Source organism: Macaca nemestrina, chromosome X, assembly GCF_043159975.1.
Source record: "Macaca nemestrina isolate mMacNem1 chromosome X, mMacNem.hap1, whole genome shotgun sequence".
Lineage (NCBI taxonomy): Eukaryota > Metazoa > Chordata > Mammalia > Primates > Cercopithecidae > Macaca > Macaca nemestrina.
In genome coordinates this window covers 82,927,036-82,949,824 of record NC_092145.1, presented here as the reverse complement: position 1 = coordinate 82,949,824, position 22,789 = coordinate 82,927,036, and the positions used below count along the sequence as shown (strand labels likewise).

The following is a 22,789-nucleotide window of genomic DNA, read 5'->3' as shown; positions in this document are numbered from 1 at the left end:
CTACTTGTCAACACATTTTATGAGCCCAGGATTACCCTGATACCAAAACCAGTCAAAGACTGTATAAAAGAAGCAAGCAAGCAAGAAACAACAGACCACCAACTCTTATGAAAATAAATGCAAAAATCGTCACAAAATATTAGCAAATTGAATCCAGCAATGTCTAAAATATGTATGTATATAGTCCAACCATGTGAGGCTTATCCCAGGAATGCAGGGCTTGTTGAATGTTAAAAACAAACAATAAATTTATTCCATTATATTAATGGTCAATAAAAGAAAGAAATACATGATCATATGAATTGACGTAGAAAAAGCCTTTGGCAAAATTCAACATCCATTCAAGACATAAACTCTCAGTAAACTAAGAACAGAAAAGACCTTCCTCAGCTTGATAAGGGTAATCTTTATCAAGAAAAACCACAGCTAATATCATAGTTAATAGTGAACACCTGAACGTTTTCCTCCTAAGTTCATGAACAATACAAGGATATCTACTCTTGCCACTTCTATTCAACATCATACTTAGAAGTCCTTCCTATTTTAATAATTCAAGAAATAGAATTAAAAGACTTTCAGATAGGAAAAGAAGAAATCAAACTGCCTGGTATTCACATATGACATTATTATCTATGCCTAGAATTCCATGAAATCTACAAAAAATTTCCTAGAACTCATAAGCGAGTTTACTAAAGGTAAAACGTATTAGCTCAATACACAAAAATAAATTGTATTTCTATATAAAGTAAGTATAGAAATAGAAACAAAACATTTAAAAACCAGTGACATTTACAATAACTGCAAAAATGAAATACCTAGGCATGAATCAAAGAAATTCTACGTTCTGAAAATTACACAATGCTAATGAAAGAAATCCAGGAAGGCCTAAATGAATGGAATACACATGAGTGTACTGTGTTTATAAACGGAAACACTCAACAAATATATGAGTTCTCCGTGAATTGATCTATATATTTAACGCAATACAATTAAAATGATAGTAGGATTTTTTGAAGACATACACAACATGATTCTAAAATTATACTAAAAATCAGAAGAACTACAATCATTAAAACAATTTTGGGCAGTGTGCAGTGGCTCACACCTCTAATCCCAGCACTTTGGGAGGTCGAGGCGGGTTGATCATGAGGTCAAGAGATCGAGACCATCCTGGCCAACATGGTGAAACCCTGTATCTACTAAAAATACAAAAATTAGCTGGGTGTGATGGTGTGTGTCTGTAGTCCCAGCTACTTGGGAGACTGACGCAGGAGAATTGCTTGAACTCGGGAGGTGGAGGTTGCAGTGAGCTGAGATCGTGCCACTGCACTCCAGCCTGGATGACAGAGCAAGACTCCACCTCAAAAAAAAAAAAAAAAAAAAAAAAAAAAAAAAAAAAAAAGTTAAAAAGCATAAAGTTGAAGGAATCAGTTTACTTACCTTTTTTTTTTTAGACAGAGTCTCATTCTGTTCCCAGGTTGGAGTGCAGTGACACAATCATGGCTCACTGCAGCCTTTAACTCCCGGACCTAAATGATCTTCTCGACTCAACCTGCTGAGTAGCTGGGACTTCAGGTGTGCACCACCACACCTGACTAATATATCTATTTTTTTGTAGAGATGGAGTCTCACTATGTTTCCCAGGTCTCACTATGTTGCCCAGGCTGGTCTTGAACTCCTGAGCTCAAGTGGTCCTCCTGCTTTGGCCTCCCAAACCTGACTTCTAAGACTCAGGAGAATACTACACTAAATACAACAAGGGTGTTATTAGCAATGGGGTAGATATAAGTCAGCAGAAAATATAGAGATTCCAGAAATAGACCTTAGAGGTATTGCCAATAAATTTTTAAATTTATTTTTTGAGGAGTTTTCATAACATTAACCTTCAGAATGAACAGTCCAGCAGCATTCAGTATTTTCATAATGTTGTGCAAGTACTGCCTCTATCTAGTTTGGAACATTTTCATCACTTCCATAGAAATTTGCATACTCATTAAGAAACTACTTCCCATCCTCTTCTTCCTGGACTCAGGCACCCACTAAGTTAGTTTCTGTCTTTATGGGTTTACCTATTCTGGAGATTTCATATGAATAAAATCACACAATATGTGACCTTCGTGTTTCTCTCACTCTTTTTTTTTTTTTCCTTGAGACACGGTCTCCCTCTGTCACTGAGGCTGGAGTGCAGTGGTGGAAACGAGGCTCACTGCAGCCTCGACCTCTTGGGCTCACAGGATCCTCCCACCTCAGCCTCCCGAGTAGCTGGGACTACAGGCATGCACCACCATGTCTGGCTAATTTTTTGTATTTATTGTAGAGACAGGATTTCACCAGGTTGCCCAGCTGGTCTCGAACTCTTGGCCTCAAGTGATCCACCCATCTTGTCCTCCCAAAGTACTAGGATTACAGGCGTGAGCCACTGCGCCCGGCCTTGGCTTCTTTCCTTAGCATGATGTTTTCAAGGCCCATCCACATTGTAGCATCTATTAGTATTTCATTCCTTTTTATGGCTGAATAACATATCAGTGTACGCATAGACCACAGATGGTTTATCCATTCATCAGTTGATGGGTATTTGGATTATTCTCAACTTTTGACTTTTGAAATAATGCTGCTATGAACATGCATGTGCAAGTATGTCTTTGAGCACCTGATTTCAGTTCTTTTGACTATATACCCAGGAGTGTAATGCTCAAGTCACATGTTAATCATATGTTTAAATTTTTAGGAATCACCAAAATGTTTTCCACAGTGGCCGAATTATTTTACATTCCCATCAGCCATGTATGAAGGTTCTAATTTCTCCACATCCTATTCAACAATTCCTGTTTTCCATCTTGAAAAAAGTATGGCCGTTCTAGTAGATGTGAAACAGTACCTTATTGTTTTGATTTGCATGTTCCTAAGAGCTAATCATGTTGAGTATCTTTACATGCATTTCTTGACTATTTGCATATCTTCATTGGAGGCATGTGTATTCAAATCCTTTGCTTATTTCAAAAATAGGTTTACCTTTTCTTGATGGTTTTTTGTAAGTTTTAATATATTCCAGATGTTACATGATCAGATATATAATTGGCAAAGGTTTTCCTTCCATTCTGTTACCTTTTCACTTTCGTTTTTTTTTTTTTTTTTGAGGCGGAGTCTCGCTCTGTCGCCCGGGCTGGAGTGCAGTGGCCGGATCTCAGCTCACTGCAAGCTCCGCCTCCCGGGTTTACGCCATTCTCCTGCCTCAGCCTCCCAAGTAACTGGGACTACAGGCGCCCGCCGTCTCGCCCGGCTAGTTTTTTGTATTTTTTAGTAGAGACGGGGTTTCACCGTGTTCGCCAGGATGGTCTCGATCTCCTGACCTCGTGATCCACCCGTCTCGGCCTCCCAAAGTGCTGGGATTACAGGCTTGAGCCACCGCGCCCGGCCTCACTTTCTTGATAATGTTCACTGATCCACAAAAGTTTTCAATTTCAGTGAAGTCCCATTTATCATTTTTAGTTTTGTTGCCTGTGCTTTGGGTGTCATATTCTAAGAATCCAATGCCAAATACAAAGACATGATTTACCCCTGTGTTTTGTTCTAAAAGTATTAATTTTAACTCTTACATTTATGTTTTTGATTCATTTTGAGTTAATTTTTGTATATGGTATATGGTATGAAGTAGGGGTCCAACTTCATTCTTTGGCATGTGGATAACCATTTCTTTAAGAAACGATTCTTTCCCCATGAATGGCCTTGTGGCTTTTGTTGTAAATCAATTTAGCATAGGCTGACCCCCACAGACTCAGGCTCCAGGCTTGCCCTTCCAGTCCCAGGCTCCAGGTCACCAGTGCACACTGCCTTCAGCTCCACCTCAGTGCTGGTCCAGTCCCCATAGACTCAGGCTCCAGGTCCACCTCATCACCAGGCAGGCCCTGGTTGTCCCAGGCTCCAGACTGGCCCCATGGCCGGGCCGCTCCCTCAGCCCTAGACTCTGGGTGCACCCATGAACCAAGCCTCCAGGCCTGCATTGGGGCAAAGCTAGCCTCATAGCCCTAGGCTCTGGGCTGGTACCCATGGAATGAGTCGCCAGGCCTGCCATGGGGCCAGGGTGGCCCTGCAGCCTCAGACTCCAGGCCAGCCTCCAGAGCCCCAGACTCCAGGCTGGCACATGCAGATATCACCTGCAGACCGGTCTCTACAGCCCCAGATTTCAGGCCTGGACTTGTGGACCCAGCTTCCGGATCTTCCCCAGTGTCAGCACAATCCCTACTGACCCTGGACCTGGTCTGCTTCAATGATAGGCTGGCTTCTATAGTTTCAGACTTCAGGCTGGCACGCATAGACCTAGCCTCTGTATCCATTCCAGCTCCAGGCTGACCCCTGTGACCTCAAGCACCAGGCCAGCACCTGCAAAGCCAGCTTCCAGGCCAGCCCCCAAGAATTAAAGTCTCCACACTTGTCCAGTGCTACACTAACGCCTTTGGCCTCAGACCCCAGGCTGGCCCTCTCAGACTCAGGCTCCAGGCCCACCCCAGGCGCCAGACAGCCCAAGAGCAAGTCTGACCCACATGGCCTTGGGCTTCAGGCCCACTCCAGGGCAAGACTGGCCCCCATAGCCAGATTGGTCCCCATGGCACCAGGACCCAGGCCCAAATCCATGAACTCAGGTTCCAGGTCCACCCTACCTGCTCACCAAGCCAGCTTTCCCAAGAAATCCAGCAGCAAACCCATCCACGCACCATGCCAGATGGTCTTCCCAGAATCTCTGGATGGACCGAACCGTGAAGGGCTTTTCCAGCCAGAAGCAGTCATCAAACACTGGAGTAAGTCCCTACTTCTTTTTTGTTTTTCTTTTTCTTTTCTTTTTTTTTTTTTGACGGAGTTTCCCTATTGTTGCTCCAGCTGGAGTGCAATGGCACAATCTCAGCTCACTGTAATCTCCGCCTCCCGGGTTCAAGTGATTCTCCTGCTTCAGACTCCTGAGTAGCTGGGATTACAGGTGCCCACCACCACGTCCAGCTAACTTTTTGTATTTTTAGTAGAGACGGGGTTTCACCATGTTGGCCAGGCTGGTCTCAAACTCCTCACCTCAAGTGATCTGCCCACCTCTGCCTCCCAAAGTGCTGGGATTACAGGCATGAACCACCGAGCCCGGCCCAAGTCCCTGCTTCTTTAAATGCACAGACGCCAATGCACAGCCACAAAGGTCACGATCAATCAGGGAAGCATGACACTACCAAAGGAACAAAGTAATGCTTCACTGACTAACCCTAAAGAAGCAGAGATTTAGAAACTTTCTAAGAAGGAATTAAAAATAATCTTCCTGAAGTAGTTCACTGCATTACAAGGAATGCTAGAGGGAATTCTTCAAGCTGAGAGAAAACGATCTGGTTATTGAGTTTGCTTGTTCTTTGGGTTTTGTTTCTTTGTATGTTTGTTTGTTTGTTTTGAGACAGGGTCTCACTCTATTGCCTGGGCTGGAGTGTAGTGTTGTGATCGTGGTTCACTGCAAACTTGACTTCCCAGGCTCAAGCAAACCTCCTACATGAGCCTCCCAAGAAGCTGGGATGCAAACCTGCACTGCCACGCCCAACTAATTTTGTTTTTCTTTGTATTTTTGTGGAGACAGTGTTTCACTATGTTGCCGAGGCTGATCTGAAACTCCTCAGCTCAAGTGATCAGCCTGCCTCAGCCTCCCCAAGTGCTGGGACTACAGGCGTGAGCCATTGCACCCGGCCAAGAAAACGATGTCAATTGATAATAAGAAAATATGAAAAAAGAAAATTCATGGGTAAAATAAGTACCTGTTCAAACCCAGAATACTCTTACCGTAACGGTTATGTATAAATCACTTGTATCTTTAGTATGAAGGTTAAAAGAGAAAACTATTTGTAAAAGTATAGCTACAAAAATGTGTTAAAGGATACAGAATATAAAAAGATGTAAATAGTGACATCAAAATCATAAAATATAAGGAGAGTTAGGGAGCATAATTATAATTTTGTGTGTAATCAAAATTAAGTTGTTATCAGCTCAGAATAGCCTCTTAAAACCATAAGATATTTTATGTAAGCCTCATGGTAATCATAAAACAGAAATCTATAGTAGATACACAAAAGATAAAAAGTGAAGAATCACAGCATATCACTATTGAAAACCACTTGATCATGAAGGCAGACAGCAAAAGAGGAAAGGAACAAAGAATCCACAAAACAACCAGAAACAAAAAGCAAAGTGGCAACGGTAAGTCCTTATCTATCAAGAATTAACTTGAATGTTAATGGATTAAAATTCTCCAGTCAAAGACATAGCGAGGCTGAATGGGGTAAACAAGAACAAGAACAAAAACAAACAAACAAACAAAAAATAAGACCAAAGCATATAATGTCTGTGAGAGACCCACTGCACCTTTAGGACACACATAGACTGAAAGTGAAGGGATGGAAAAACACATGTCATGCAAATAGGAAACAAAGGAGAGTCAGAGTCGACATATTTGTATGTGACAAAATAGACTTTAAGTCAAAAACTACAAAACAAAACAAACAAGGTCATTATATGATGATAAAGGGGTCAGTTCATCAAGAGGCTATAATAATTATAAACACAAATACATGCAACATTACAGCACCTAAATATTTAAAGCAAATAATTATACATCTGGAGAGAGAAATACACCGCAATACAACAGTAGGAGGAGACTTCACTATCCCACTGTCAACAATGGAAATTCAGAGAGAAAATTGATAAGGAAACGGTGGGTATGAACACTATAAAGCAAATGGACATAACAGATGTATACAGAATGTTCCACCTAACAGCAGCAGAAGACACATTCTTCTCAAGTGCACACTGAACATTCTTCAGGACAGATTATATGTTAGGCCACAAAACAAGTCAACACATTTAAGGAGATTGAAATCATCTCAAATATCTTTTCTGACCACAATGCTATGAACTTAGAAATCAATAACAGGAGGAATTTCAAAAAATTCTCAAATACACACAAATGAAACAACATGCTCCAGAACAACAAATTGTTCAAAGAACAACTTAAAAGGGAAATTTAAAACTATCTTGAGACAAATGAAAATGGACTCACAGCATACCAAGACATGAGAAATGCAGGAAAAACACAGTTTTAAGGGGAAGTTTATAGCAATAATTGCTTACATCAAAAAACAAGAAAGATTTCAAATAACAACCAAATGTTACACCTCAAAGAACTAGAAAAAGAAGAGAGTTTATGCCCAAAGATAGTAGAAGGAAGATAATAATAAACATCAGAACACAAATAAATAAAATGGGGACTTGGAAAACAATAGAAAATAGCCACAAATCTGGGATGGTTTTTTGAAAAGATCAACAAAATTGACAAATGCTTAGCTAGATTAAGGGAAAAAAAGGAAAGATTGACCAAAAGCAGAAATGAAAGCAGAGACATTACAACCAATGCTATAGAAATTAAAAGGATTATAAGAGACTATTATGAACAATTGTATGCCAACAAATAGGATAACCTAGAAGAAATGAATAGATGTATTTTATCCATACAACATACCAAGACTGAATTATAAAGAAATAAATAATCTGAACAGACAAAAAGTGGATGAGGAGATTGAATCAGTAGTGGAAAGTCACCCATCGAAGGAAAGCCCAGGAACTGATGGCTTTCTGTTGAATTCTACCAAACATTTAGAGAAGAAGTAAGATCAGTTCTTCTCAAACTCATCCAATAATCTGAAGAAGAAGGAATACTTCCAAACTCATTTTATAAGGCCAGCACTACCCTAATACCAAAGCCAGATGAGGACACTACAAGAAAATTATAGGCCCATATGCCTGAGGAACATAGAAGCAAAAATCCTCAACAAAGTACTAGCAAATCAAATTTCCTAGCACATTAATTTTTTGCATGTTTTTCTGCTGCTTAATTAAAGGATTGTTCAGCATGACCCAGTGCCTATGGGACTTGCATTGAACTCAGTGCTGCCCTGTCACAGCAGAAAGCAAAACTGGTGTGAAGTCGGTTGATGCCTGCCCACAGAGGGAGCATTTAGACCAGCCCTAGCCAGAGGGGATTTACACATCACAGAGGTCGGAAGTTGGGTTTTGGGAAGCCTCGCCCCTGAGGGATCTGGGATTCTAAATAAACTTGAGAGGTGGTCTAGGCCACAAGGACTGCAACTCCTAGTGCTGTGCTCAGCTCAGAGTCAGAGAACATAGGGAACCCACCACCTAGTGAGACACCAGCCAAGGTGGCTGAGGGAATGCATGCACCACGGCTCCCTCAACCCCAGCAGCACAGCTCAGAGTTCCAGGAGAGACTCCTTCCTTCACTTGAGGAGAGGAGAGGGAAGCATAAAGAAGACTTTGTGTTGCGTCTTGGACACCAACTCAGTCACAGTAGGATACAGCACTGGGCAGAGTCCTGAGGCCCCCGTTTCAGGGTCTGGCTCACGGATGACATTTCTAGACACACCCTGGGCCAGAAGGGAGTCTGCTGCCTTGAAGGGAAGGACTCAGCCCTGACAGGATCCATCACCTGCTGACTAAAGAGCCCTTGGGCCCTGAGCAACCTGCAATGATACTCGGGTAGTTTACCATGGGCCCTGAGTGAGACTCTGACACATGCTGGCTTCAGGGGAGACCCAGCACATTCCCAGCTGCGGTGGCTATGGGCAGAGACAGTTTCTCTGGGAGAATAGCAGAGGGAAGAGTAAAGGGGACTTTGTCTTGTACCTTAGGTGCCAGCTTGACCACAGTGGGGCAGAACAGCAAGTGAGCACTTGGGGTCCCTGAGTTCAGGTCCTGGTTCTTGCATGGGACTTTTGGACCTCCCGTGGGCCAGAGGAGAGCCCACTGCCCTGAAGGGTGAGTCCCAGGCCTAGCAGTATTCACCACAGATGACTGAGGAACACTTCAGTCTGAAGTGAACACAGGCAGTAGCCTGGCAATACTTGCTGTGGGCCTGCAGTAGAGGTGGCCACAGTGAGAGGCTTCTCTGCCTGTGGAAAGGGTAGGGAAGAGTGGGAAGGACTTTGTCTTGTCTTTTGAATGGCAGCTTAGCTGCAATAGTGTAGAGCACAAGGTAGATTTCTAAGGTTTTTGACTCCAGTCCCTGGCTCCTGGAGGGCATCTCTGGACCCACCTGGGATCTGGGGGAACTCGCCTTCCGGAAGAGGACTCAGGCCTGGCTGGCTTTGCCACCTGCTGATTGTAGAGTCCTCCAGCCTTGAGTAAACATAGGCAATAGTCGGGTATTGGTTACAGCGAGGTAATGGGTGAGACCCAGTGCAGTGCTGGGTTCAGGTCTGACCCAGCAAGGCCCCAGTGGTGGTGGCCACAGGGGGGATTGTGTCACCCCACCTGCAGCTCCAGGTGTCTCGGCACAGAGAGAGAGCAAGAGCAAGAGAGAGCAAGATAGAATGAGAGCAAGAGCGATAGTTAGAAATGCCAGGGGCGAGGGGCGGAGACAGAGAGAGAGAGAGAGAGAGAGAGAGAGAGAGAGAGAGAGAGAGAGATTGAGAGTTTGTTTGGGAGAAATAAGGGAAGAAAACAAGAGTCTCTGTCTGATAATTCAGAGAATTCTTCTGGATCTTATCCAAGACCACCAAGGCAGTACCTCTACAAGTCTGCAAGAGCCACAGTGTTACTGGGCTTGGGGTACCCCTAATGCAGATACAACTTAGATTACAACACCCAGCTCCCTTTGAATATCTGGAAAGCCTTCCGAAGAAAGATGGGTACAAACAAGCCCAGACTGCAAAGACTACAATGAATACCGAACTCTTCAATGCCCAGGCGCCGATGAACATCCACAAGCATCAAGACCATCCAGATAAACATGACCTCACCAAATGAGCTAAAGAAGGCACCAGGGTTCAGGCCTGGAGAATAAAGATATGTGACCTTTGAGACAAGTAATTCAAAATAGCTGTTTTGAGGCAAGTGAAAGAAATTCAAAATAACACACAGAGGGAATTCAGAAATCTATCAGATAAATTTAACAATGATATTGAAGTATTTAAAAGGAATCAAGCTGAAATTGTGAAGTTGAGGAATGCAGTTGGGAGGGTGGAGCAAGAAGTTGGAATGGAAACCTCCATTGATTGCTCCCCCTGCAGGAACACCAAATTTTAACAACGCACTACACACAGAAAAACACTGTGTAAAAAATTAATAACTATGAGAACTTTTCAAGACTTTGTACAATAAGACACAAAGAGAAACAACAAAAGTTTAAAAGTGGGCAGATGAAGTTAAAGTGTTGAATTTTCATAAGTTATCTTTTCCCTTGTTTGTTTGTGTATACAATCAGTGCTAAGTTGTCATCAGTTTAAAATAATGGGTTATAAAGTAGTATCTGGAAGCCTCATGGTAACCTCAAGTGGAAAAACATAAAATGAATACATAAAAAATGAAAAGCAAGAAATTAAATTTTACCACCAGAGAAGATCATCTTCTGTAAAAGGAAGACAGGAGGAAAAGAAGAAGGAAAAGAAGATTACAAAACAACCAGAAAGGAAATAACAAATTGGAAGGAGCAAGTCCTTACTTATCGATAGTAACATTGAATGTAAATGAACTAAATTCTCCAGTCAAATGACATAAAGTAGCTGAATAAATATTTTTTAAAAACCCAATGATCTGTTTCCTATAAGAAACACACATTGCCTATAAAGACAAACATAGACAGAAAATAAAAAGAAGGAAAGAAATATTCCATGCCAATGGAAACCAAAAAAGAGAACCAGTAGCTGTACTTACGTCAGACAAGATAGATTTCAAGACAGAGAGTATAAGAAGAGATAAAGAAGGTCATTATACAGTGATAAAGTGGTCAATTGAGTAAGCGGATAAAATAATTGTAAATATATATGCACCCAACACTCGAGCACCCAGATATGTAAAACAAATATTACTAGAGCTAAAGAGAGTGATAGACCCCAATACGATAATAGCTGGAGACTTCAACTTCCCACTTTCAGCATTAAAGAGAACTTCCAGACAGGAAATCAACAAAGAAACATCAGTCTTAATCTGCACTATAGGGCAAATGGATGTAATAGATATTTACAAGACTTTTCATTCAACGGCTGCAGAATACACGCTCTTTTCCTCGGTACATGGATCATTCTTAAGGATACACCACGTGAGGTCACAAATCTTAAAACATTCCAAAAATTGCAATATCATCAGACATCTTCTCTGACCACAATGGAATAAAACTAGAGATCAATAACTACAGACATTTTGGAAACTATGCAAATACATGGAAATTAAACAGAATGCTCCTGAATGGCCAGTGGGTCAGGGGAGAAACTAAGGAGGAAATTTAAAAATTTCTTGAAACGAATGACGATGGAAACACAACATATCCAAACCTATGGGATACACCAAAAGCAGTACTAAGAGAGAAGTCTATATCTAAAAGCACTTACATCAGAAAAGAACAAAAACTTCAAGAAGAACTAGTACTAATCCTACTCAAACTTTTCTGAAAAACAGATGGGGTGGGAATATTTCCAAACTCATTCCACAAGGCCAGTAATACCCTGATACCAAAAGTCAGACAAAGACACATTAAACAAGAAAAGAAAGAAAGAAAGCTACAGGCCAATTTCTCTCATGAATATTGATGCAAAAATCTTCAGCAAATACTAGCAAATCAAATTCAAGAGTACATTGATAATTTGACTTCTTTCTTTCTAATTTGGATGACTTTTATTTCTTTCTCTTGTCTGATTGTTCCAGGTAGGATTTCTAGTACCATGGTGAGCAAAAGTGGTGAACGTGGGCACCTTGTTGTGTTCCAAATCGTACAGAAAAGGTGTTCAGTCATCATCATGACCAAGTGGGATTTATCCCAGGGATCCGAGAACAGTTCAACATACGCAAATCAATGTGATACACCATATCAACGGAATGAAGGATAACAACCATATGATAATTTCAATTAATGCTGGAAAAAACCACTAGATAAAATTCAAAATTCCTTCATGGTGAAAGCCCTCACAAAACTGGGTGTAGAAGAAACATACAGACCCACAACTAGTATCATACTGAATGGGGAAGAACTGAAAGCTGGGGAAAGGGAGAAGCTTGGAGTGGTTCAGTCCAAGTCTGAAAGTCTCAAAACCAGGGAAGCCAACAGTGCATTCAAGTATCTTTTTTTGGGGGCCCATTAATCATTCTTACCTCTCCCTCACCTCTCACTACCCTTTCCAGCCTCCGATAATTATCCTTCTACTTGTTTGTAGATGACATGATCTTGTATTTGCAAAACCTTAAGACTCCACCAATAAACTCTTCGAACTGATGAACAAATTCAGCACTTTGCAGGATAGAAAATCAACACACATAAATCTAGCATTTCTATATGCCAACAGTGAACACTCCGAAAAAAAAATCAAGAATCTCCTTCACAACAGCTACAAATGAAATAAAATATCGAAAAAATTCATTATTTATTCCAGTCTTCTCTGTCTGGCTTGTCTGAAATTTTATGTTTGCTTAGAGATTCTTTGTAATTTACCTGTTGGATGTCTTATTTTTTTCTGCCAGGCCACTGACTCCTTTACAGCATTAGACGGTTCCTTAAGCCCAAGTCTGCCTCATCTCAAGCAAATGATCGGAGTGCTGCCCATCCAGAAAGGGGAAGGTCCCAAAAGTGGTATCTTGGCAGTTTGGAAGACCTGGCTAAGGGTCCATGCCTAGGGGCCCGTGGAACATCCCACTAACAGTGTGGTGCTGCTGAACAGCCACTCTGATTTAGCATCTCCTCTGGCTGAGTTACAGAGCAGAGGTTCCAGGGCTGAGGATGATAGTTCTGCCTCCCTGTTTTGTCTCTGGCTATCTTCTGGGACATTTCTCCCCTCAGGCACTCACGATGCTTCCCGTAGGTTGAGTCAGGAACAGTTCTCCTGCCAGGGAACCCAAGATGGTGTGGAAGCTGACCGTCACCTCAGTATCACTTTTTCCAGTGAAGAAACTGTGGCTCAAGGGAAATTTTCTGCACACGTGGTGCCAAGCAGATTCAGGGGGAGGGTGTTGCAGATATGGAAATCCAATTCTCTTATTGTGTGCTTGGAGTTTTTTCACTTCTCTGTGGCCCTGGCAACTGACTCTTCGTCATAGTTGAGTTCAGGGACATTGCAGGTGATAATCTTGGCATTATATATATATATATGTATTTTTTTTTCTGTGAGGTGGAGTTCAGCGAGCTTGCACCTATGCCACCATTTCAAAGCCAGCAACCAAAACTTCTTACATTGTGGTTTTTTAAGATACTGTATTTTTAAAGTGCCATTATTTAAATTTAATTTAAATTAGGCAGATTGCATTATTCATTCCCGCAAGCACAGAAACATAGTAACACTAGGAGATAGTTGAACACAATTTACAGTTGACTGGCTACATTTTATAAATGTGGTAAGCAACTTTTGTAGAGATAGTAGGTGTGTGATAATGTAATATTCTTTTCCAAGTTTGGACTACAGTCGAATAAGCTTTTTAATGATTTAAAAACTTTTTTTTTTTTTTGAGACGGAGTCTCACTCTATCGCCCAGGCTGGAGCGCAGTGGCCAGATCTCAGCTCACTGCAAGCTCTGCCTCCTGGGTTTACGCCATTCTCCTGCCTCAGCCCCCCGAGTAGCTGGGACTACAGGCACCTTCCACTTCGCCCGGCTAGTTTTTTGTATTTTTTTTTTTAGAAGAGACAGGGTTTCACCGTGTTAGCCAGGATGGTCTCGATCTCCTGACCTCGTGATCCGCCCACCTCGGCCGCCCAAAGTGCTGGGATTACAGGCTTGAGCCACCGTGCCCGTCCGATTTAAAAACATTTTTACTGAATAACATGATGGTTTTTTGTATAATGTATTTGGTTTTGTAAATACATATTTCCTGATGTGAGTTTTGTGAGAAACGCTAAATCTTTTGTAAATCATATCCTCACAAAATTGTCATGAGCCAAATAGTAGTGTGTGGGTGATTTGCATTGTACAATAACTGTGAGACTTTTAGAATTATAAAAATATTTATTAACTTTTAGTGTGTTGTTTAAACAAGCTATTGGAACATACTGAAGATATGAGTAGGATTTTTCTGAGTATTTCAGATGTGTACTCGGGCTAACTTTCTTGTCTTTTTCAGAACAAAATAGTGTCTTTTCTCTTAAAAGCAGTAAATCTGTTTTCTTGTTACAAAGAAGTTTACAGTTTTGACTATTGTTAAGCGTACAGTTTAGTAGTGTTAACTACATCCCCATTGCTGTACAACCATCACCACTGTCTATCTCTACAAGTTGTTTCATCTTCCCAAATGGAAACTATGTACCCATGAAATAACGCCCCCCTCATTTCCTCTTCCCCCACTCAGATGCTGGCACACAGCATTCTACTTTCTGTCGATATGAATTTGATTACTCTAGGTACCTCATATAAATGGAATCATACAGTACTTTTATATTTTTTGCCTTTTGATCTATCCTATTCTCTGCAACCTTGTTGAATTTGTGCATTAATTTGTTCATTAACTTTAGTAATGGTTTTTAGATTCTTTCGGATTTTCTATGTACAGAATTGTGTCGTTTGTGAATAGAGATAATTTTACATCTCTCTTTCTAGTTTGAGATGCTCTTTGATTTTTTTTTTCTTACCTAATTTCTCTAGGTAGAACTTTTTTCATTGTGGTAAAAAATAACATAAAACATATCATCTTAATCATTTTTAAGTGTATAGTACAGTAGTATTCCCTATATGAATCTTATTGTGCAACTGATCTCTAGAACTTTTTCATCCTCCGAAACTGAAACTCTACACCCAGTGAACAACTACACCCCTTTCCCCTGCTCTCCACAGCCTTTGGCAATCACCCTTTTACTTTTTGTTTCTAAGAGTTTGACTTTTTAAAGTACCTCATATAAGTATAACCATGCAATGATTTTCTTTTTGTGACTGGCTTATTTCACTTAGCATAATGTCCTGAAGTTTCATTCATGTTGTATCATATGACAGGATTTTCCTTTTTAAAAGGCCAAATAATATTTCACTGGATGTATATGCTGCATTGTAAAAATCCCTGCATTCATTCATGGAGAGTCAGGTTGTTTCTACCTCCAGGCTATTGTGAATAATACTGCCGTGAACATGGGTGTGCAAATATATATTCAAGATCCTTTTTCAGGTCTTCTGGATATATACTCAGAAGTGGGATTGATGGGTCATATTTAAGTATTTCTATTTTTATATCTTGGAGAAAGTTTCATACTGTTTCTAATAGTGGACACACCATTTCACATCCCCACTAGTGTACAAGGGTTCTAGTTTCTGTTTTTTTTTTTTTTGTTTGTTTTTAATAGTGGTCACCCGAACAGGTGTGATGCGATATTGTGATTCTCATTTGTATTTCCCTGATGATTAGGATCTTAATCAGTTCAGGCTGCTATAACAAAGTACCATAGACCGGGTGGCTTAAAGAACAAATGTTTGTTTCCCACAGTTCTGCAGACTGGGAAGTTCAAGGTAAAGGTGCTGGCAGATTCAATGTCTGGTGACGGCCCTCTTCGTGATGCATGAGTAGCACCGGTCACACAGAGGAACTGCAAGCCTCTGTTTCACAGCAAGATCCAGCACCTGATATGAACATGGGCAGAGAGGCTCATAGTCAAGAAGCAGGGGCTTTAGGGTTGTTTCTGCTAGTGCTGTGAAAAGCACTATTCTCATTTTCCTAGGCACTCACCACATTGAATCTGTAACGGCTCTGGGTAGTACCTACCTGTTAACTGTCTTCCCGTCCATGAACACGGGATATGTCTGCATTTATTGGTCTTCTGCGTGTTTCATCAGTGTTTGATTGGTTTCAGTGTGCACACTTTTCACCTCCGTGGATAAACGTATTCCAAAGGGTTTTGTTCTTGCCCTGATATTCTAAATACGTTGGTTTCCTGGTGTCTTTTTCGTATACCTTATTGTTCCAGCATAGAAATGTGAGTGATTTTCACGTTGCTTTTGCACTCTGTAACTTTGCTGGCTTTGTTTATTGGTTTTGGCCGTTTTTGGGTGCAGTGTACCTTAGTGTTTTCTCCATGTATGATCATGTCATCTGCAGGCAGAGATAATTGAGCTTCTTAGTTTCCAATTTGCTTCCTATTTTTCTTAGAATAGGTGATCAAATGGCAAGTGGCTGTGCCCACGAGGGTTGATTGGCACGTGGGTGTGGTGGTTTGGCAGGTTGGAGTTTTTTATTTCTAAGAGTTTGTCCCACTCCATGCCCTCCTAGGTTTTAGAACTGAAAAACATCTGTTGTTTAAGGTAGATCCCAGCCCTGCTTTTGTGCACTGGAGCCTTCAGGGATCCTTCACCACTGCCTTCACTCCGTGAATCAGGCCTTTCTCCCTCAAGGGAGAGCACCCCTGATTAATTTGATTTCCAAGTTGGGGCATACAGGGGTGCCAGCCCGCACGCGCTCATACACACGCACACACACACACGTGGGACTCACAGCCACATGCCGATTTAATCATGTAGTGTAAAAAAAGGAATAAGAGGAGTCTAAATTGGAAAGTAAGAAGCTCAATTATCTCTGCTTGCAGATGACATGATTTCACATAGAGAACACCCTAATGTACACTGCACCAAAAAACGATCAAAACCAATAGACAAAGTCAGCAAACTTGCAGAATGGAAAAGCAACATGTGAAAATCACTGACTTTTCTATGCTCCAACAACAAAGTATCCGGAAAAGACACCCGGGAAACCAACGTATTTAGAATACCAGGACAAGAACAAAACACTTTGTTTGGAACACACTTATCCAGGGAGGTGTAAGGTGTGCGTACTGAAACTGATCAAACACTAATGAAATATACAGAAGACAAATAAATGGAGACACATCCCACGTTCATGGATGGAAGCATGGTCAACACGTCTGTGCTACCCCAAGCCGTTACAGGTTCAGCACAGTGAGCTCCTAGGAAAACGACAATGGTGATTTTTGCAGCACTAGCAGAAACAACCCTAAACCCCTTGCTTCTTGTCTGTGGGCCTCCCTGACCATGTTCCCATCGGGGCTGGCTCTTGGTGTGGAATGGAGGCTTGCAGCTCCTCTGTGCTCTGGGTGCTTTGCGTGCATCATGACATTTACTCTCCCAAGCTGATGAGCTGGGGGCAGCTTTCCCCTCCACCTCCACCTTACAAATGGGACACTGGGGCTCAGAGACATGGCTCTCACTGCCCAGCCAGAGGTGGCAGGACAGGAAGAAAGAGGTGGATGGAGAGCTCCAGTGGGCACTGGCCCGAAGATAGGACCCAAGCACACCCACTCAGTCAAATGACAGGCCTCCGGGCAATCCAAGAGTCTGTCTCATGATTGGGTAAATCCCAGAGGCCTCTCCCAACAAGGGGCATGCTGGTTGGTGGTGGGTGGACCGATGAGAAGGCGTGGGACAGTGAGAAGGCAAGGCGTAGGCCTCGAGGGTGCCCAGAAGCCACGCGTGGTCAGGGACATTGTGAGCAGACTTTGGTGAGGGCGGCAGTGGCCCAAAGGCCTCGCTGTTCCTGTCTCATGGCCCGCTCGGCTGGGTTTGGCTGGGCTTGGCTCTCCCCTCCCTCGGCTACCAGGACGACCGTCTCCCCACAGCCCAGGCTGTCTGGAATGCCGCCAGGAGCTCCCCTGATGAGGTGTCCGTTTGCGAGGCTTAGTTTCCGCCCAGAGGGTGGCAAGCAGGCCGGCCGCCACACCGCCAGCCTCAGAGCCCCACGTGGCCAAGGCCACTGCCGATGCCTCCATTTGGGGACGAAGCGCAGCTGTGAGGGCAAGGGCGGGTTTACAGATCCCGAGGGCTTCAGCTTCGAGCCTGAGAGGGAAATGATAGAGCAGGGAAGAGTGGTGCTCTGGGGCCAGGAAGGCCGACCTGGCACCCCGGTCCATGACAAAGCGGACAGTGTGGACTACTCGTCCTACCTGGCTGACGAACCTCTATCCTGCTCTATCCTGCTGCCGCCTAGCGTCCAGGAACACCTGTGCCCAGAAGGCTCCGCTGCTGAAGGGTCCGCTGACATCCGCGTGGACCTGGAGGTCCGTTCCAGTGGGAGAGGCGCGCTGAGCCCCAGCCCGGGAGAATGGCAGCAGGACTCCGTCGGCCCTCTCCACCTCAGTAGCCCTGGGTCAGGACCAGCCTGGTAGAACCGGGAAAGGGGCTCGAAGAGCAGATTGAGGGCGGATCCCCGCGATCTCCGCGGAAGGCCCCGACAGGCTGTCTACCCACGACTCTGATTCCGCAGATGAGAGCAGCGGCTTACCTGTGATTACGGTGATCATTCGCACCAAAGAAGGAAGCCAGGCCAAGCCTGGAAGTCCCGAGAAGCCAGCAGACACTTGGCAGACGCCCAAGTATGCACCGCAAGGAGAGTTACTTTCACGTTTAAGGCCCTCTCCTGACCTCTGCTCCCTGCAGTCTCACCCCAGCCATGGAGAGGCCGGCCGTGGGAAAGCTGGACACGTCTTCCTTGAAGAAAATGCAGAGTATGGTATGGGGAAAGGTGGGGATCAGGCCCAGCTGCTCAGGAGCTGCAGTTACAGGGCCCCTACCCCGGGGCCCTCTGGGAAGGAAGGTGGCCCAGGAGAAGAAATTCCTAGGGGGTGCAACCAAACTGGCCCTGGGGGGAGCCTTTCCTGCCTGGGGGCAGAGACTCTCAGCAGTTCCACCTGATCCGGCCAGCTTCCCGCCAGTGTCTGGTGTGGGGCTCCTGGGGAACTCCGCAAGATCCAAGGAGCCCAAGCACAGCAGCCCTGGGAAGAAACCTCCAGGAAGGAAAACCAGGGAGTCCCAGGCTGCGGCCAGAGAAGATAATGACCCAAATAGAGATGAGGTCCCAAGGGCCCAAGTGAGTAGGTTCTCTTCGTGCTCTCCTCCTTTTCCTCCTTGCTCTCCTCCTCCTCTTTCTCCTCTGTCTCCCCCAACCCACCTCTCTTCCAGCACACACCTCTTTGCCCATGCCCTTTCTATCCCTTGCTCGAGGATTGTCATCGGGAGCCCAGGGACATTAGGATGCCAGATTGGGGTCCTCCTCTTAGGGGCACACATTAAAAGGAGCACTTTGTGTGTGCCAGGCCTGACTCTGGACACTCTGCAGTTGTCCTGCCCCCTCCCCCATAGAGGAGCTGGGATAGAAGGCAGGGCTGGCAGCTGGTTTGGTTTGGGGGACTCCTTAATGTGTGGGGTGCAAAGCTTGGGTGTGTAGACTCATCAGCTTCCCAATTCCTCCTTCCCTAGCTGTTAAGCAAGCCCTCCTGTCTTGGGGCTGACTGAGGGAGAAAGTGCTAATGAGATTACTCTGGAGTCTCCACCTTAACACAGCCCCTCCCCATGTGTACTCACCATCCACCCCCACTGCCAGCCCGACTCAGAAATTTCTGTTTTAGCTTCCCACACACAAACCAGAGCTGATTTCCCTGTCTGTGTGTCATGGAGAGTACAGCAGTGCTGACCCCAATATCAGAGCTCCCCAAGTTCAGGAACCTCACAGCACTTGGCCTTGAACCTGAGACACCTTGTGCCCAGACATCCCGCACCCTCCAGTGATCTTGAGGGTTTGATAGGGGTGGGGGGCGAAACCTCTGGCTCTGTCACCTCTGGGGCCTCAGCCTTGTTCCCAGGCTTCCCTGCCCACCCGGGCAGCTGTCCCACAGGAAACGGGGTGTCGACAGGGCTGGCTTTAAGCCACATTGTCCTCTCTGAGTGGGATTTGTGTGGTGGGGGAGGGGGGTGATTTGGAGCAGTGCCCCAAACTCCAACTCTGGAAGGAGACTTTCAGCGGTACTGAGCCCTTTTCTGTTAAGTCCTGCCCAGCCACACTGCCCCTCCCAGGGCCTGCCGGTGGCTGCCCCGCTGCTGGCGTCCAACACGGAGCCACAGTGATAGGGGCCACAGGTGAAGATGGGCTCACACTGGGTAACAGGGAAAACAGTCCCAGAGGGAGAGTTGGAGTTGCTGGACAGAGCAGGGGCAACGTGTTGCCAGCAGAGGGTGATGCTGCCTCACCTTAGTCTCCTTCCAGAGCCCAGATCTCTCTCTTTCCTCCTGGGGTTCATTGTCCTGGTTCTGCCCTGTCACTGTCCTTTCTGTTGAGCATCCTTGCTTTCCCCCGTGACTTGACGCCAGCAGTTTATTTCCATGCTGTTGAGGGGAGCTCATCCCCCTGCCCCCCCGCCCCACTGCTGCTCAAGGGCCCAGGCCCTTTCCACCTCATTGGGAGACTTGGAAGCTGGATTATGTGTTCTCTTTCAGGTGACTAGCAGCCACCTGTCCATCCCCCAAGACTGCAAAGGCAGCAGCAGCCCCCAGGAGCCCAGGGCTGTCCTTGAATAATGCTTTGTGTGGCTCCTAGAAATCCAGGTCCACACTAGATGGTGGGATTCATGTCCAGGTTAAACTGATTTCGGTGTACCCCCGACCTCTCCACCTTCCATACCCCATGGAGAGTGGGTGCCTCCTTTCCATCGAGGGTTCTGTGCCAGCCCACCTCACCACCATGCTGCAGGCTATGGGGGCTATAAGGGCTGAGGGAGAGAGGGAGGCCAGGGAGAGAGGAGGCCAGAAGAGACTAGCCATTTATCTTCCTCTGGTGTCTGCTGGTCTAGTGCATCCTGCTGCAGAGGGAAATTGATGAACTTACACAGTAGCTAGGTATGACGGAGCCCTGGCTGGGGCAGGGATGGACAGCAGTGTCTTTCTGCAGGTGTGGGGGGCGGGGGTCGGCTGCAGGTACAGGTGGCGTCACTGGGACTGATTTCCTCTGGGGAAGAGAACCAAGCAGGCCTGACCCTGGAGCCTTCTGTGTCTTTCCAGCTAGGGATGTGCACAGACAGCAATGTGTCATCTGAACTCTGTGTATACTTTGTCCACGAGTCCCAGAACTCTCCTTCTCTTAGGACGGTTAGAGATACTGCATGTGTTTTCCTTTAACTCCCGCCTGGTACAGCTTGTACGGTTTTTGCTTGCTGGCTGGCTTATCTGTCTTTGAAACACGTTCTGAATGAACGGTTCTGGGATGGCCCAACACCTGAGAACCACTTTCCCCCTTAGAAGGCATTTCCACGTTTAACTCAGGTGACAGGTGGGTGAGTCAGTCCCAGGGCTGGTGAGGTTCTGGGTTGCAGAGCTACGCAGTTCCCCACAGGGGGAAGGTGGGTTTCTGTTTCCCTGGGTCTGGAGTGCCCAGTTCTGCCTCTCTTGTTTCAGCGGCCATGCAGTTCTTCACTGACAAGCTCCAGGACCTTTGAAGTGAGTGTTGCACACACCATCCCCCTTCCCACAGTCCTGGTAGCTTAGGAGGGCTGTGGGCTGGCCCTGGCTGGGGGCCCGTCCCTGAGCCTGCTCTGTTTCACAGGTTGGAGCCAGCATCTTCCTACAAGACGAGCAGCTGCCACCTTTGGAGCCCTGGAGCTGCAGCCAAGCGAGTTCCCTCCGTATCCTCTTCAGCCAGGGCTTCCTCTCTTCTGCTGCATTTGCCCCCTTCCCAATGCAGTTCAGAATAGTTTCAGATAAAGTCGTTCTCATACTCTATGGTTTGTTGTCTGCCCTCTCTGTGATTGTTGGGAGTGTTGAGGGGTGCGGGGTGCTACTCAGTTTCCTGGTGCTTGAAGAACAGTTCCCCTGATGCTCTGTGGTGGGGCCTCTCCCTGCGGGGCGCCTGGGCCAACCTCTGAGCAGCAGCCCTGCACTCAGGCTCACCATAGTGCCCTGGGTCTAGGTGCTGTTGGGGCTCTGCTTGGCCACAGAAGTATTTCCTGCCTTTCCCCTATACACCTTGCTCATGGTCCCTCCTCTTCTCCTCCTACTTTGGGGTCTCACAGGTCCCCTTCTTCAGCGCTATTCTCCCTCCACTTCAGCAGGAACTGATGCCCTCCTTCCAGAACCCCAGTTTCTGTCTGTTTTCCTCTTGCGGTTCACTGTCCTGGTTCTGCCCTGTCACTGTCCTTTCCTTCATGACCTTCCTTGCTCTCCCCCATGGCTTGATGCTGGAGGTTATTTCATGCAGGAAATAACCTGCATGGTTATTTCCGTGCTGTTGAGGAACATGACGGAGCACATCCTCCCCTTCACGGGCCCAGTCCTCTTTCTGGAGCCATTATGTCCCTCAGGTGCCATCACACACACAGTCAGGTCATCTGGACCAGAAACCCGCTTGGCATACTCAGCTCCTCTCTTAGGCCTCACTTTTGAACCTCAGTTGCCAAATCCCGTCAGGACTCCTCCTTAGTTTCAGTAGTCAGGTGGAGGCAGAAGCCACATCCCGGTGGGTGACCAAGCAAAAGGGAAGGTACAGGGAGCACAGAAGAAAAGGGAGGGGTGGACTCTTCGTTGGAGGTGGGGATGCTGATTCTGTTCTTATGCCTGTGGGCCAACTTGGTGGAAACTGCCCACCGGCAGCTACACAGAAAACGACTTCCACCTCCTTAGTGTGCTATAGGTGGCCAACAGCCCCTTCTGCAGCCAGTCGACTCCATACCCTTGATTTGAAAATGGCCAGCTGCTTCTAGGGCAAATGTGGATGCTAGGCCTGGCTGTTCTTTGAGGGTTTCCGTCAAATACCCTTCAATCATCCCCAAGGCCGCAGGGTTTTGTGGACATGATATTTCCATGTTCCTGCTCAGTCTTCTAGATCGCCTCTCGAGGTCACACGAGATTTCCTTGAGCTCCCTGTTCTGCCTTCACCCTCCTTGACAATTGGGGTCACCCACTTCCTTCAGCTGGAATCCTGGGCTGGGCGGGCCCCGGACTCGGGCACAGATTCTGGTTCCAATGAGGA

At 45.4% G+C, this 22,789-nt stretch overlaps 1 pseudogene; it reads left to right on the top strand.

Moving 5' to 3' along the window:
* Positions 1-21,260, top strand: part of LOC105464730 (uncharacterized protein CXorf49-like) — a 45,725-nt pseudogene extending 24,465 nt beyond the window's left edge.
* The last annotated feature ends 1,529 nt before the right edge of the window (positions 21,261-22,789 follow it).